At 37.6% G+C, this 15,214-nt stretch overlaps 1 long non-coding RNA gene across 1 annotated transcript in view; it reads right to left on the minus strand.

Annotated features, from left to right (window-relative positions):
• LOC138161671 (uncharacterized) overlaps positions 1-15,214 on the minus strand; it is a 158,963-nt gene that overhangs the window by 60,877 nt on the left and 82,872 nt on the right. The gene's annotated exons all lie outside the window — the stretch shown is intronic.

A 15,214-nucleotide genomic window follows, 5' to 3' on the forward strand; every position in this document is an offset into this window, starting at 1 on the left:
GCTTTCCTTTAGCAAAGCAGATCCAAGAACCTGTGGTAGCTGCAAACCCTGAGGTCGCTTGGGGTGCTTGCTGCTACAAAATGGCGCTTGACCTATACCCTGAGAAGATAGCATAACATTTGTAGCCATATTGTTGTGGTGGCAAAGAAATGGAAGTGACATAAATATCCATTGATTGGGGAATGGCTATAGAAATTGAGCTAAACTAACATAATGTAAAATGGCTTGCTGCAATTTGATGAATGAAGAATATAGGAAAACATCAAAAGAACTACAGTTAGCCCTTCCACATCGTGGGGGTTAAGGACATGACACCCTGTAATCTGGAAAATCCACATAAAATTTTTGGCCGCCCTTTCATATCAGAGAAGTCTGATTTTTTTATTTTTCTTTTATGGAATGTTTACAGTATCTTATGGTAAAATTGAGGTATTTTATGGTATTAAAAGATAAAATGTTATATAATAATATATATTACACAATACTGTACATATATTTTTGTATGTCTCAGTTTCTAAATTTTTTCTGCATCATTTGCTGGCCTTTGTATGTCATCTGTGGCTTCTGCAAAACTCCCAAAAATTCTTATTTAATTTTTTATGGCAACTTGAGATACATTGAAACTGTAGTGGGGAAAGTTGCAGTGTGGAAGGGATAACCATATATAAATCAAGATAAATCAAAGTAAGCAGAGTCAAGAAAATGTAAGCAATGACTACAGTAATGCCAATAGCAAGAAAAATAACCATTAAACATTGGGGGAAAATGAATGTGGCAAAATTAAAAATCAGCTTGACCCCAAGGAAGAGATGTGAAAAAATGCCTTTCCTGAGGAAGGGGATCAATGTCCATGGAGCAGCACAAATATTGTCATTTTTTCTACCTTCTGATTGGTTTCATAGTTTATTTTTCTTCTACTTTTCCTTTTTTAAAAAAAAATCTGTATTATAAAAGATAGCTCTCGAGAATGGGAGAACAAGATAAATACAGTGGGAAATTAGGAAAACCGAAGATATCAATAAAAATTAATTTTTAATTTGCCTACTTTAAATTTATAATTAATCTATTAACTTGGAAAGGAGTTTGAATTGCAGAGGAAATAGAAAAGAGAAAACAAGTATAAAACCTGGAACCCTGTAATCCATTACCAACCAAATAATATTTTTTTTGAGTGGGAAAGGCAGGGCAACTGAGTTTAGGTGGAGTTAGAATAAAGCAACATGGCACAATGGAGACAGCCAGAGGAACCATGGCCAATTCTGGGCTCAACTACTTCCTATCTGGCCTTGGAAATATCACTTAAACTCTCTGAACTCAGTTTTCTCCTTTGCAAAGAGAGAGAACTGGATCAGTTGACCTCCTAAGATCCCTTTTACTCCAAATCTATGATTCTAGGAAGATAGTATAATATCCTTGTCAGTCTCTACAACTGGGTAAGGGAGATTTAATTATGGATTGAGGTGTGAGGTTGGCAACATATAGGAGTTAGAGTGTGGACATCTCAAGAAGGAAAGTGAGGGAGACAAAGGTGACAAAGCAAAGGAAGAAGTAAGCTGCAGAGCCAAAGAGGTCAGTGATTTTCCCATTTTAGAGAGATGATAGTGTTAGGAATACTACATTCTATGTACTGTCTGCCATGTAGATAAGGCTAATTTTTTCCCATTAAAATAACAAAGCTGTCCCTGGGACTTTATTGTAAACTAACAGAATATGAGTCTGAGTCATGTATATCCCTCAAAATGGCAAAGGAAGGTGAGCTCCACAGGGTTCATGTCCAACAAGTTTAATTGTGATTTTGAACATAGATACTGGGGAACCAAAATTTAAAGCCAATGAGGATAGAATGGATCTGAGAGTCTTATGAGGAGAGATTGCTGCCTCAATCTTTGGAGTCCCCAAACTGGACTTGGAGTTACAGGGAAGTGATTTTCAGAAGGCTGAGATATTTTTAAAAAGTCTTATTATAATGAATCAATCAGGGAGAAAAAAATTTCTCATTAAAGAGAAGACCTAGCCAAAAAAGAAAAAAAAAATTCTGGAAGGGCGGGGTGAAAAGAGAAAAGCTTTCTTTCCTGAAGATGGCATGTGATATGCCATCAAATTCTCTCCTAAGATCATTGTAAAGGTATGCACATTACTTTTCATTCATTATAATATTATCCATATGTACTTTGTGGTGTTATATAGAAGCACTCTTTTAAGGAGCAGCCTAGAGGGGCTGTGTGTTTTTCAATCAATGGCTTTATCTGTTTCTAGACTAACTTTAGTGACACTCATTAAGTCAACAAGCATATATCAAAGGACAACTTTGTGTCAGATACTCTGTTAGGTGGAGTGGGTACAAAGGCAAAAGGTAAAAACAGCCCCTGCTCTCAAGTAGCTTACATTCTACTGAGGGGAACAAAGTATGTGTATGTGTGTGTGTGTGTGTACATATGCTTATGTATGTATGTTAATGCATGGATATATGTATTTGTATACACATGTATACACATCACACAATGTATATATGCATATGTGTTTGTGTGTATATGTATATGCATATGTGTGTGGATATATATTTATGTATGTGTGATATATATCACATTATAATACATTATGTCATTGCTATGCTATGGTATGCATGCATGTATATATGTACTTCTATACATGGCAGCATTAATGGGGAGCACTAGAAACAAGCAAAAGACTTATGGAGCAGACATTGTTTTGCCCATATTTTGAAGGAAAAGAAAACAAAAAGAGTCCAAGAGACTAAGGAAGGGAGAAAGGAGTCTCCCAGGGTAGAGCTGGAGTGGTGGTGGTAGTGAGGGAAACAACTAATGAAAAGGTAAAGAGATGAGACATATAATGTCTCATGTGAGGGACAGCAAGAAGGCCAGGTTGGTTGGTATGCAGAACGTAAGAAGGTGTAATAACAATGCAATATTCACAATGCCCACAGTGACTATAAACATGCTGTTGTAGTTGTGAATCACAAATGTAACAGGCTTTCCACGTGGAGGACAGAGCCAAACCATTTATTCAAATATCAGAAAGCTGAGTCCCCAAACCAAAAAGTCAAAGTTATTACAGTAGCCACAAAGTTGGTACACATAGTTAATTCAATGAACATGCACTTTCCCAAGACTTCAAAACAAAACAGTTTCCCTCAGGCACAGATCCTCCTTTCCTCACTCACAGTAGCTGTTCAGCCTCCATGCTGCTCACTCCCAGCAGTTATGGCTCCCAGCAGTTCTTGTTCCTGGCAGTTCTTAGCAGAAGTCCTCAGCAGAAGTTCTGACTGGCTCTCAGAAGTTCTGCCAAAGTTCTGCAGTGAATAGAGCACCAGCTCTGGAGTCAGAAGGACCTGAGTTCAAATCCGGCCTCAGACACGTAACATAAAAACTAGCCATGTGACCTTGGGCAAGTCACTTAACCCCAATTGCCCTCCAAAAAGAAAAAAAAAAGATTTGATCATTAGATTATTGGGGCGGCCAGGTGGCTCAGCGAGTAAGAGCACCGGCTCCAGTGTTGGGACTACCTGGAGATCGAATCCCGGGCTCAGACACTCAGCACCACACCCAGAAATAACTGGCCGTGTAACCTTGAGCAAGTTACTTAACCCCGATTGCTTAAAAATTAAAAAAAAAAAAAGTTCTGCCAAAACAAGTTCTGTTAGCAAAATCTCTTCCTTCTCTGGCCTGGGCCTCTCCTTATCCTTATTATATTACCTCCTCCCTTATTATATTAGCCCCACCTCTTCCTGCTATGTCAGCAAGTTCATCCCACTGTGGGATTCACAAGTTCTGGGTCTTAATACTTGACATAATTATGAACTTGAAACTAAGTGTTAAGCACATGTTAGCTTGCCAATACAAGGGGCATGGAAGATCTTCAAATTCCATTACCATTACAAAAGGGCATTAATTTGCAATAACATTGGAAAGGGAGTTTGAAGCCAGGCAGTGAAGGGATTAAAGCTAAACAGAGGAACTTGCATTTAATTCTTGAAGCACTCTCTACAGAGAGCCATTGGAGTTTATCCAAGAAATTGAGGTAGAGATAGAAGAAGGAGAAAACATTTAGGAGTCTCTAGAGAGATTGATCTTGGGTTTTGCTGGTGGGATCTCATCACCTTTTACGGCTGTTGGGTACCCCAGGGCCTATGCTCTTATAATGATAAGAAATAAACTTCTTTATAATGGTGGTTAGGACAGTGATGAAAATGATACAAGTATTCCTTTTAATTTAATGTAAATGTAAAAAGTTTTGAAAGGAGAAACAAGCATGGAGTATAAAGAAACTGGCAACTAGTAAGTCTTTACTTTAAACATGTTCAAGTTTGTCATTGTCCAAATATCATTATTTGAGCACAAGGAAGAAGTACATTCAATTTTTCAGCCTTCCTTTTCTTGGCACTTAAGTAGGACTTTTCAAAAAGAAAAAGGAAATTCATAGGTTTATATTTTAATCCCATATGTCCAGCACATAAATTCGTCTGAGTTTATATATGCACAAACTGGAACAGTACATTCATGCTATTTGGGAAGCATACCTGAGCACTCCATACTGAGATGCTTTGCTGGGCAGAAACATATAGGAGATAGTCCAATTGGGGAAGAGGGATTTAAGAGTATTTTGAAAATGGCATCTAATTGCACAACTGTGAGCAGGAAAAAATGAGAAAATATTTTTTAAAATGAACCTGGCTATCAAAAGTTACTATGATGACAGAGAAGATCAAAATACAAACTCAGAAGAAGACAATGAGACCAAAATAGCTCCATGCAAAGCCTCAAACAAAAGTATAAATTGGTTTCACACCCTGGAAGAGCTCAAAAATAAAAATGGATTACAAATCAAATAAGAGAGGTGGGGGAAGGAAAAAGAAATGAAAGTGGTATAAGAAAGAATCAACAGCTTGGTAAAGAAAGCACAAAAAATATTGAAGAAAATAAAACCTTATAAAACAGAATAGGTCAAAAGGTAAAAGGGCCACAAAAATCTACTAAAGTGAAGAATTCCTGAAAAAGCAGAATTCACTAAATGGAAAAAGAGGTAAAATTCTCTAAATAAAAGAACTCCTTAAAAAGTAGAACTGGCCAAATTTTTAAAAGAGGAAAAAAAAGAGCACTGAAGAAAATCATTCCTTAAAAAATTATAGTTGGGCAAGTAAAAACTAATGAATCCAAGAGACATAAACAAATAATAAAAAAAATTAATAAGAATGAAAAATCAGAAGAAAATGTAAAATATCTCATCAGAAAAATAGCTGACATTAAAAATTGATGGAGAGATAATTTGAGAATTATTGGACTACTCAAAAGCTATGATAAAAAGGGGCCTTGATATCAGAATTTAAGAAATTATAAAGGAAAATTTCCTAATATCCTAAAACAAGAGGGCAAAATGGAAATTGAGAAGATCCACTGGCTACCTCCTAAAAGAGATCACAAAATAAAAACTCCCAGGAATATTATAGTTAAATTTCAGAGGTTCCAGGTCAAGGAGAAAATATTGCAAGCAGTCAGAAAGAAACAATTCACATATTATTGAGTCATAGTAAGGATAATATAACATTTAGCAGCTTCCACCTTAAAGAATCAGCATACCTAGAATTTAATATTCCAAAGGGCAAAAGACCTGGAATTACAACCAATTCTCAAATATCCAGCAAAACTGAGTATAATCTTTTGGAGGGAAAATTAAAATTTAAAAAAATAGAGGACTTTCAAGAATTCCTGATGAAAAGTCCAGAGCTGAATAGAAAATCTAACATTCAAACACAAGACTCAAGAGAAAGAGAAAAAAGTAAACAGGAAGGAGAAATAATGAGAGATTTAATGAGCTTAAATTCTTTACATCCTACCTGGGAAGATAACACTTGTAACTCTTAACATTTTTTTTCTTTATTACAGCAGTTAGAAGGAGTGTACATAAACAGTGAACATGGATGTGAGTTTAGTATGAAGGGAAAATATTTTTTAAAAAAATAATGGGTGAGAAGAGGTATTTGCTGGGAGAGGGGGAAAGAAAGAGGTAGAATGGGATAAATTATCTCACATAAGAGGGCCATGAAAGAGTTTTTACAGTGGAGGGGAAGAAGGAGAGGTGGTGGACTAATTCTCATCAGACTAGGGGCAGCTAGGTGGCACAGTGAATAGAGCACCAGCCCTAGAGTTAGGATGACCTGAGTTCAAATCTGGCCTCAGACACTTAACACAAAAAATAGCCATGTGACCTTGGGCAAGTCACTTAACCCCAAATGCCCTCCAAAAAGCCAAGAAAAATTCTCATCAGACTTGGCTCAAAGAGAAAGTAACAGACACACTCAGTTTGGTAAAGAAATGGGGGTAAGAGAATGGGGTGGAACTGATAAAAGAGAGGGTAGAATAGGGGAGGCAATGATCAGAAGCAAAACAACATTGAGGAGAGGAGGGATGAAAGGAAAGGGGGGGAGAGAGAGAAAGGAAGGAAGGAAGGAAGGAAGGAAGGAAGGAAGGAAGGAAGGAAGGAAGGAAGGAAGGAAGGAAGGAAGGAAGGAAGGAAGGAAGGAAGGAAGGAGGGAAGGAAGGAAGGAGGGAAGGAAAGAAGGAAGGAAAGAAGGAAGGAGGGAAGGAGTGAAGAAAGAGAAAGGAAGGAAGGAAACAAAGAAAGAAAGGAAGGAAGAGAGGGGAAGAAGGAGAATGGAGAGAAATAAACAGTTACTAATAATAACTACGAATATAAATGGGATGAACTTACCCATAAAACAGAAGCAGATAGGAGAGTGGATTAAAAATAAGAATCCTACACTATTTTGTTTATGAGAAACATACTTGAAGCAGAGGGATACACTGAGTAAATGTAAATGGCTGGAGCAGAATCTATTATACTTCATCTCAAGAAAAAAATAATAGAGCAGAGGTAGCAATCATGATCTCGGAGCAAAAGCAAAATTGAATTGTAATAGAAAAGAATGTATCTTTTTTCTCATGGTAAATGGCACTTACACAAAAATTGACCATGTATTAGGCAATAAAAGCCTCACAATCAAATGCAAGTATTAAATGCATCCTTTTCAAATCATGATGCAATAAAATTTACACTTGATAGAGAGTCATGGAAACATACATTAAAAATTAGTTGGAAATTAAATAATATAATCCTGAAGAACAAGTGAGTCAAAGAACATATTATAGAAACAATCAATAATTGTGTAAAGAGAGTGACAAGACAACATACCAAAATTAGAGAGTTGTTGCCAAAGCAATACTTAGGGGAAAATTTATATCTCTAAATGGTTACATCAATAAAATAGAGAAAGAGCAGATCAATGAATTGGGAATGCAGGAAAAAAAAAACAGACTAGAAAAAGAACAAATTAAAAATCCCCAGTGAAACACAATATGAGAAATCCTGAAAATGAAAGGAGATATCAATAAAATTGAAAGTAAGAAAATCCTCAAACTAACAAATAAAACTAGGAGCTGGTTTTATGGGGAAAAACAATAAAATAGACAAAGCATTGACTAATTTGATCAAAAATTCAAAAGAAGAAAACCAAATAACTTTATCAAAAATGAGGAGGGTTAATTCACCACCAATGAAGAGGAAATTAAAACAATTATTAGGAGCTATTTTGTCCAATTATATGTCAATAAATCTAGCAAGCTAAATGAAATGGATAAATATTTACAAAAATATGAATCACTCAGATTAAAAGAAAAGGAAATGAAATACTTAAATAACCCAATCTTAGAAAAATAAATTAAATGAAACATCAATGAGCTCCCTAAAAAAAAAAGTTCCCATGACCAGATGGATTCACAAATGAATTCTCCCAAACATTTAAAGAACAATCTAATTCCAATACTAAATAAACTATTTGGAAAAATATGTAAAGAAATCTTTCCAAATTCCTTTTACAATACAAATATGGTGCTGATACCTAAACCTGGAAGAGAAAAACAGAGAAAGAAAACTATAGGGAAATTGCACTAATGAATATTGAAGCAAAATTTAAAAATAAAATACTATCAAAGAGATTAATGTAATTTATCACAAAATCACAACTACGACCAGGTGAGATTTATACCAGGAATGCAGGGTTGGTTCAGCATTTTTACAACTATCATGATAATTGACCATATCAATAACAAGACCAACAAAAAAAAATCACAGGATTGTCTCAATAGATACAGAAAAAAAGCTTTTGACAAAATACAACACATATTCCTTTTTAAAAACACTAAAAAGCATAGGAATAAATGAAGTTTTCCTTAAAATTATAAGTAATATCTAGCTAAAAGCATCAGTAGGCATTTTCTATAGTGGAGATGAGCAAAAAGCCTTCCCAATAAAATGAGGGGTGAAACAAGGATTCCCCCATCACCACTATTATTCAGCATTGTGCTAGAAATTCTAAGTATAATGAAAAGAGAAGAAAAAATAAATAGAAGGAATTAAAATAGGCAACAAAAAGTGAAACTGTAATTCTTTGAAGGTAAAATAATAGTATTCTTGGTGAATACTTGAAAATTAAAAAAAAACTAGTTGAAATAATTAAGAACTTTAGCAAAGTTTCAGGATACAAAATAAACCCACATAAATAATCTGCATTTCTATACATTAAAAAAGTCCAGGAGCAAGAGATAGAAATAAAAATATTGCTTAAAATAGCTATAGACAATGTAAAATACTTGGGAATCCCCTCATTGTTGTTGGTTGTTATTCATTTTTAAAGATCACCGAAGATGTCAGGTTAGATGTCTTGACTTGTGTGTTATTTGAAATTAAGGGAGATAGAGTTGAACAAAGACACTACTAGCCTCACTCTCTCTTCCTGAGTCATTAAGGTCTAGTGGTAGGAAGACAAATTTAGGTACTATGTGAACAGAATTACAAAACATCTTTCACACAAATAAATTCAGATCTGACAATTGGAAAAATATGAATTGCTCACAGGTAGGCTGAACCAATATAATAAAAATGACAGTTCTACCTCAGTGCCATACCAATCAAACTACCAAAAATATTTTATAGAGCAAGAAAAATAATGAAAAAAAAATTCATCTGGAAAAACTGAAAGTCAAGGAATTAATGAAACACAAATTGTGAAGGAAAGTGCTCCAGCCATACCAAATCACAGAATGTGATATAAAGTTGTAATTATCAAAACAATCTGGTATTGGCTAAGAATTAGAGTGGTAATCATTGCAAAAAGATTGGTGGATTTTTGAACTCCCATTTTTCCCTCCAGTTCTAAAATATCAGGGAAATTTTCCTTGAGAATTTCCTGAAGGATGTTTTCTAGGTCCTGTTTTTGATCATGGCTTTCAGGTAGTCCAATAATTTTTAAATTATCTCTCCTGGATCTATTTTACAGGTCAGTGGTTTTTCCAATGAGATATTTCACATTGCCTTCTATTTTTTTTTTCATTTGTTTGGATCTGTTTAATAGTATCTTGATTTCTAATAAAGTCAATAGCTTCCATTTGCTCCAATCTAATTCTGAAGGAATGATTCTCTCCAGTGAGCTTTTGAGATTCTTTTTCCATCTGGCACATTTGGCTTTTTTTAGGCATTCTTCTCTTCATTGCCTTTTTGAGCCTCTTTTGCCATTTGAGTTAGTCTATTTTTAAGGTGTTATTTTCTTCAGTCAGGGTGTTGACTCTCTTTTCATGATTTTCTTGCATCATTCTCATTTCTCTTCCCAATTTTTCCTCCACTTCTCTTCAGAATCCTTCTTAAGCTCCTCTATGGCCTGTAACCAGTAAATAAAAAAAACCTTGCTAGATTTATTGACATGTAATTGGACAAAATAGCTCCTAATAATTGTTGTAATTTCCTCTTCATTGGTGGTGAATTAACGCTCCTCATTTTTGATAATGTTATTTGGTTTTCTTCTTTTGAATTTCTGATCAAATTAGTCAATGCTTTGTCTATTTTATTGTTTTTCCACATAAAACAAGCTCCTAGTATTATTTGTTAGCTTGAGGATTTTCTTACTTTCAATTTTATTGATATCTCTTTTCATTTTCAGGATTTCTCATGTTGTGTTTAACTGGGGATTTTTAATTTGTTCTTTTTCTAGTCTGTTTTTTCCTGCATTCCAAAATTTATTTTTATTTTTCTTGGAAGCTTTTGGTGCAGGAGTTCAGACTTTTCTGTCTTCCTCCTGTTCCATGTTTTGATCCTTTTCATCCCCCAAAAAAGTAGTCCTAAGTCGGATTTCTGTGCTTGCATTGCTTCCTTCACTTGCTCATGTTATCACTCAATTATTTGACTTTTGAGCTTTTTGCCACAGTAGAACTCTGCCTCCAGAGAGAAGAGCTTTGTCCCAAACTGCTGGGGTTTTCTCAGCCACTGGAACTATTAATTCAGTGCCCTCTCAGAAGCCTCCACTGGTTCTAGCACACTGGTCATGCACCCGAGGATGTCCACCCTAGACAGCAATTCAGATCCAAGTAGGTTAAAGCAAGAATGATTACCCCTTAGACTGATTGCTTGGTCCCCCTACAATCTGCAGGCCAGAAGCTCCAAAGCAGCCACATGGCAGCCACTGCTGTGCCTCAGACACTTCTCCCTCTGGTGCCACTCCCTGAACCCCTGTTCCCAAAGTCCACTGATCTCTCACTTTGTCTTTGGAATTTATGGCTTGATAATTCTGGAAACCACCACAGCTGCTGGTGATCCATTTTCCTGATGTCCCTCTAGCTGGAGCTGTTCGTGGCTGCCCTGAGGCTAAAACCTCTGACTCATAGGGGGCTGGGCTCTGCTCCCAACAGTTGTGATCAATCCTTCCTACAGGTCTGCCAGGTTGTTTTAAGTGAGAGGTTTGTTTCTCTCTCACACTTTGTGGATTCTGTAGCTCTAAAGTGTGTTTAGAGTAATTTTTATAAGTATTTGATGTGGTTGGGGTGGGGGAGTGCAGGGAGTCTTCCTGCTTCTTCACTGCCGTCTTGGCTCCTCCCCTTATTTTTCAAATATATAGAGAACTGAGGCAAATTTATAAGAGTACAAGCCATTCTCTAATTGATAAATGGTCAAAGGTTATGAGCAAGAAGTTTCCAGACAAAGAAATCAAAGTTATCTATAGTCATATGGGAAAAATGCTCAAATCAGTATTAATTAGAATTATTAATTTAAATAATTCTGAGGTATCACTTCACCCCTATTATATTGGCTAATATGACAGAAAAAATGATATATTTTGAAGAGGATGTGGGGAAATTGGGACACTAATGCACCATTTGTGGAATTGTGACCTGATCCAACCATTCTATGGAGTAATTCGGGACTGTGCCCAAAGGGTATAGAACTGTGTATCGAGCAATACCTTTAGTACTTCTTATCCCAAAGAGATTTTTAGAAAGGGAATGGAAGGGAACCTATTTGTACAAAAATGTTTGTAGCAGCTCTTTTTGTTGTGGCAAAATATTGAGAATTAAGAGGATGCCCAAATATTGGGGAATGGCTGAATAACTTGTGGTATATGATTGTGATGGGATACTATTGTGATATAAGAAATGATGAGCAGGATGTTTTCAGAAATACCAGGAAAGACTTATATGAACTAATGCAGAGTGAAGTGAGTAGAACAGGAAAACATTATTCAAGGCAACAGCAATATTGTATGATGATCAACGATTAATGGCTTTACTATTCTCAGCAATACAATGATCTAAGGCAATTCTAAAAGACTCATGATTAAAAATATTATCCTCCACCAAAGAAAGGACTGATGGAATCAAGGATAGATGGAATTTGATCCTAAAATGTCAAAAAAAAGTTAAAATGTGTTTTTACATGTAATTGGAAAAATAAAATATTAAAAAGTAATAGTAGCTGGCATGTTGTAATAATATATAAATCCCTTCTGTAATTCAATCCAAATTCAATCTAACAAACATTTCATAGGATTGTAGACTGAAAAGCCATTGAACCTACCCTCCTCACTTTATAGATAAGAAAACTAAGGCTGGGAGAGGTTAAATGACTTACCAGAGTTTGAACAAATAGTATCTGATTCTAGATTTCAGTTCCAGTTTTCTTCTCTTCAAGACGAATTCTTTCTCCCACTTTACCTCCTAGCTACCTATTATAGTCTGAGCTAGGCAAAGACAAAGCCAATATAGTTCCTGAATTTAAGGAACTGATAGCCAACATAATATAATGAATATAGCATATGATATGATATGATATGATATGATATGATATGATATATGATAAAATGTACCTCACAACAACCTTGGGAGGTAGGTGCTATTATTATCCTCATTTTATAGAGGATACAACTGAAGCAAATAGCAGTTAAGCACTGTGTCCAGGATCACATTGCTAGAATATGTCCGAGATGGTTTTAACTCAGGTCCTCCTGACTGCTGGCCTGGAGCTCTATCTGTTGGGTCACCAGAAATTCAAAATTCTTAATTAACTAAGACTGAGTTTAGTCTTTTGGGTTGTTCCTCATATTGTATCTCTTTGTCTCATTTTGACCCTACCCAAAGTTTCTGATTTAACCATAATGTTGGAATCCTAATAAAGATTTCCTTATGGGCCCCACTGAAGAGCAGGCATGTCCTTATTTAACCACATAATCTGGTTTTCACCACACCACTGGCCCCAAGACTCAATACAGGTCATTGCCCCTAGCTAGCCACTGCCTTCAAATCCAATTCACATATTTGAACAGGGGTGTTCTTGTACTCAGCTAAAATCACATCATCCATTTAGCCCAAGACAGGACCACAATACCTCTCTATCCATCTTGACCAGACAGGACCACAATAATTAGCCAATTGGAGGGCAGCACAACCAGGATGGGTGACTATTGAACCATAGGAGGGACCCCTCCCCATTACCTAATCCTTTAACAAATCCCTCCTGCATTTTTAATATTCATAATTTCTGTTGTGTAATCAGCATCATTACACTATAAATTTGCCTGTATTGCCTTACTAAGTTGCTGGTTCCTCTTAGAATTTAGACCACTGAGGCGTGTCAATGCTCAATAAAAGGCCATACTTAGAATCAAGGTGGTCTGACTCTCAGTACTTTGAGACAATGCCCTCATACCATGTCAATACAACAAGAGACTTTTTCTACTTGCCCACTCAACTACATTGGATCTCTCTCTCTTTCTGGCAGTGATATTTTCACTACTATGTTTAGTGGATAAGAAAATGGTAGAACTTGGGACCCTGAAAGATGTTACAACTTTAAATTATAATGAAGAATCTTTCAAAGAATTTAAAGTCATAAAGAATAGTTATAGAATCTGCTCTGATTGGACTACATCTGAAATACATTGTCTGAAAAACCTGGGAAGTCTCATATGCTAGCTTTCCATAAGGAATTCTTTTATTTTATAACAATTGGAACTGTTGGAAGGGAAAATAGCTGATTCGGGAAGCAGTTTCTCATCACAGGAGATCATCAAAGGCTGTATAACCACTGACAGTCCATATTAAAGGGGCCTCCTGATACAGGTACATGTTGACCTAGGTGTCTCCTGAGAAACCTTCCAATTGTGAGGCAACAGTTTAAGCCTTTGGTTTGGATTAATTTATTACCCCCCCCCCCTACACACACACACACACCCGTTGCTATTGTTAAGAACCTGTACAGTTCATTAAGGAAGCAAGATACCTCTGTCTTTCCCAACTTCCTATGTTCAATATATTGATTTATTTTCAACTTGATATACCTTTCTCTGCAAGTCAACAGGGGATAGGGACTGGACCTGTGATGTCATTCAAATACAGAACTCCCAAATAATAGTTTCAATTGTTCACCTGCTCCACCCATCTAAATTGTAAAAACTGAAGGGAGGAGAAGCAATGGAAAATGGCATAAGGCTGCTACCACAGGGGGCAAGGGACAAAATTCTCCCTGACACTTACTAACCTTGTGACTGTTGACTAGTCACTTAAACTCCCTGACTCTCAGCTTCCACAGCTGTAAAATGAAGAGGTTGGGCTAACTGACTTGGGTATTCCCTTCCAGCTCTGGCCCTAGGTTATTTCTAACATAAAACCTGGAGCTGGAAATTAAAAAAAAATAAAAACATTCGGTACCACAGTACTAGAAGATTAGCTAGCTGGTTGGATGCATGGATGGATGGATATGCATGTCAATTGCTATTTTAAACGTATCTATTTCAAGGTTTGTTCCCTGCCACAAATGTATCGGCAGCTTTCGTGGAATGCATTGGCTAAGATCCCAAGGGGTGCAATGACCCAGGTGGGTTAACTCCAAGCAAAGATGCTCTTAGGCTGAAAGGAGTTACGGTCAGGTATCAAACTGCAAGTAACCTAAAGGTGAACGCTACTGGCGTGTCTGACCATACCTCCGTTGTAGCTAAGGCTTCTGCAACTTGGGGGGAGGGGAGGGAAGTGACGATAGATGAGATTTTCTAGAGAAAAGCCCTAGAAAGGAGCTCGGCATTCTTTTCTAGGCACAGCCCAAGCAGGGCAGCCCACAGAAAGCAAGCGGTCTTTTGAGCTCTGGATTCAGCATCCCTAAAAGCACGCTCCAAGTGGACCATTAGGCGGATTAATCTGGTTTTCTTTAAAATGAGGCCCCATCTGGACAGCAATTGAGGGGTTGCCTAGCGTCTGCTGAGCACTGCGCGAGCTCTTCCAGTGTACTGCGGCTGACCCTGGCAATCAATGCCGCTGCTGCAGCTGCCGCACTTACTACGTGGCTCGGAATCCCCTGCTCCCCCTGGCCCCTCCCCTTGCTGCCACGGTCTCCCTCCCTCCCTCCCTCCCTCCTTCCTCCCTCCAACCGAGGGGAGCCAGAAGCTCGGGGGCCGGATCTTCTAGAATTTCAACACAAAGGGAATCCTCGGCCACAGGAAATGCATCACTGGGAGGGAAAGTGCAGAGAGCTCAGAGCAGTTTCCCTGGAGGGGCGGGGAGTAAGCGGCCTTGCCTCCGCCCCCCGGGACCACTCGGAGGCGGGGGGCCAGGTGCGCCGAGTGGCGCCCCCCCCCCCCCCCCCCCCAGGGACAAAGCCCTAAGCCTTGGGGTGGAGTGCAGTGAAGGATCAGGTCAACCAAAGCATCATAGCGCGGGCCCTCGAGAGGGAGGGGTGAAGGCAGGGGCCCCTCCTTCTCTCTAGGTCCTGGCCACCTGCCCTCTCTCCCCCTTCCTGTTTGCACCTGCAACTTTGCTTCGTTTCTCTGACTCTAAGGTCTCCAACTCAGCGCACGGTTGTGTGTGTGTGTGTGTGTGTGTGTGTGTGT

This window comes from Petaurus breviceps, unplaced genomic scaffold (assembly GCF_028583685.1).
Source record: "Petaurus breviceps papuanus isolate PSGF00001 unplaced genomic scaffold, PetGlider_PUasm1.0 185, whole genome shotgun sequence".
NCBI classification, from domain to species: domain Eukaryota; kingdom Metazoa; phylum Chordata; class Mammalia; order Diprotodontia; family Petauridae; genus Petaurus; species Petaurus breviceps.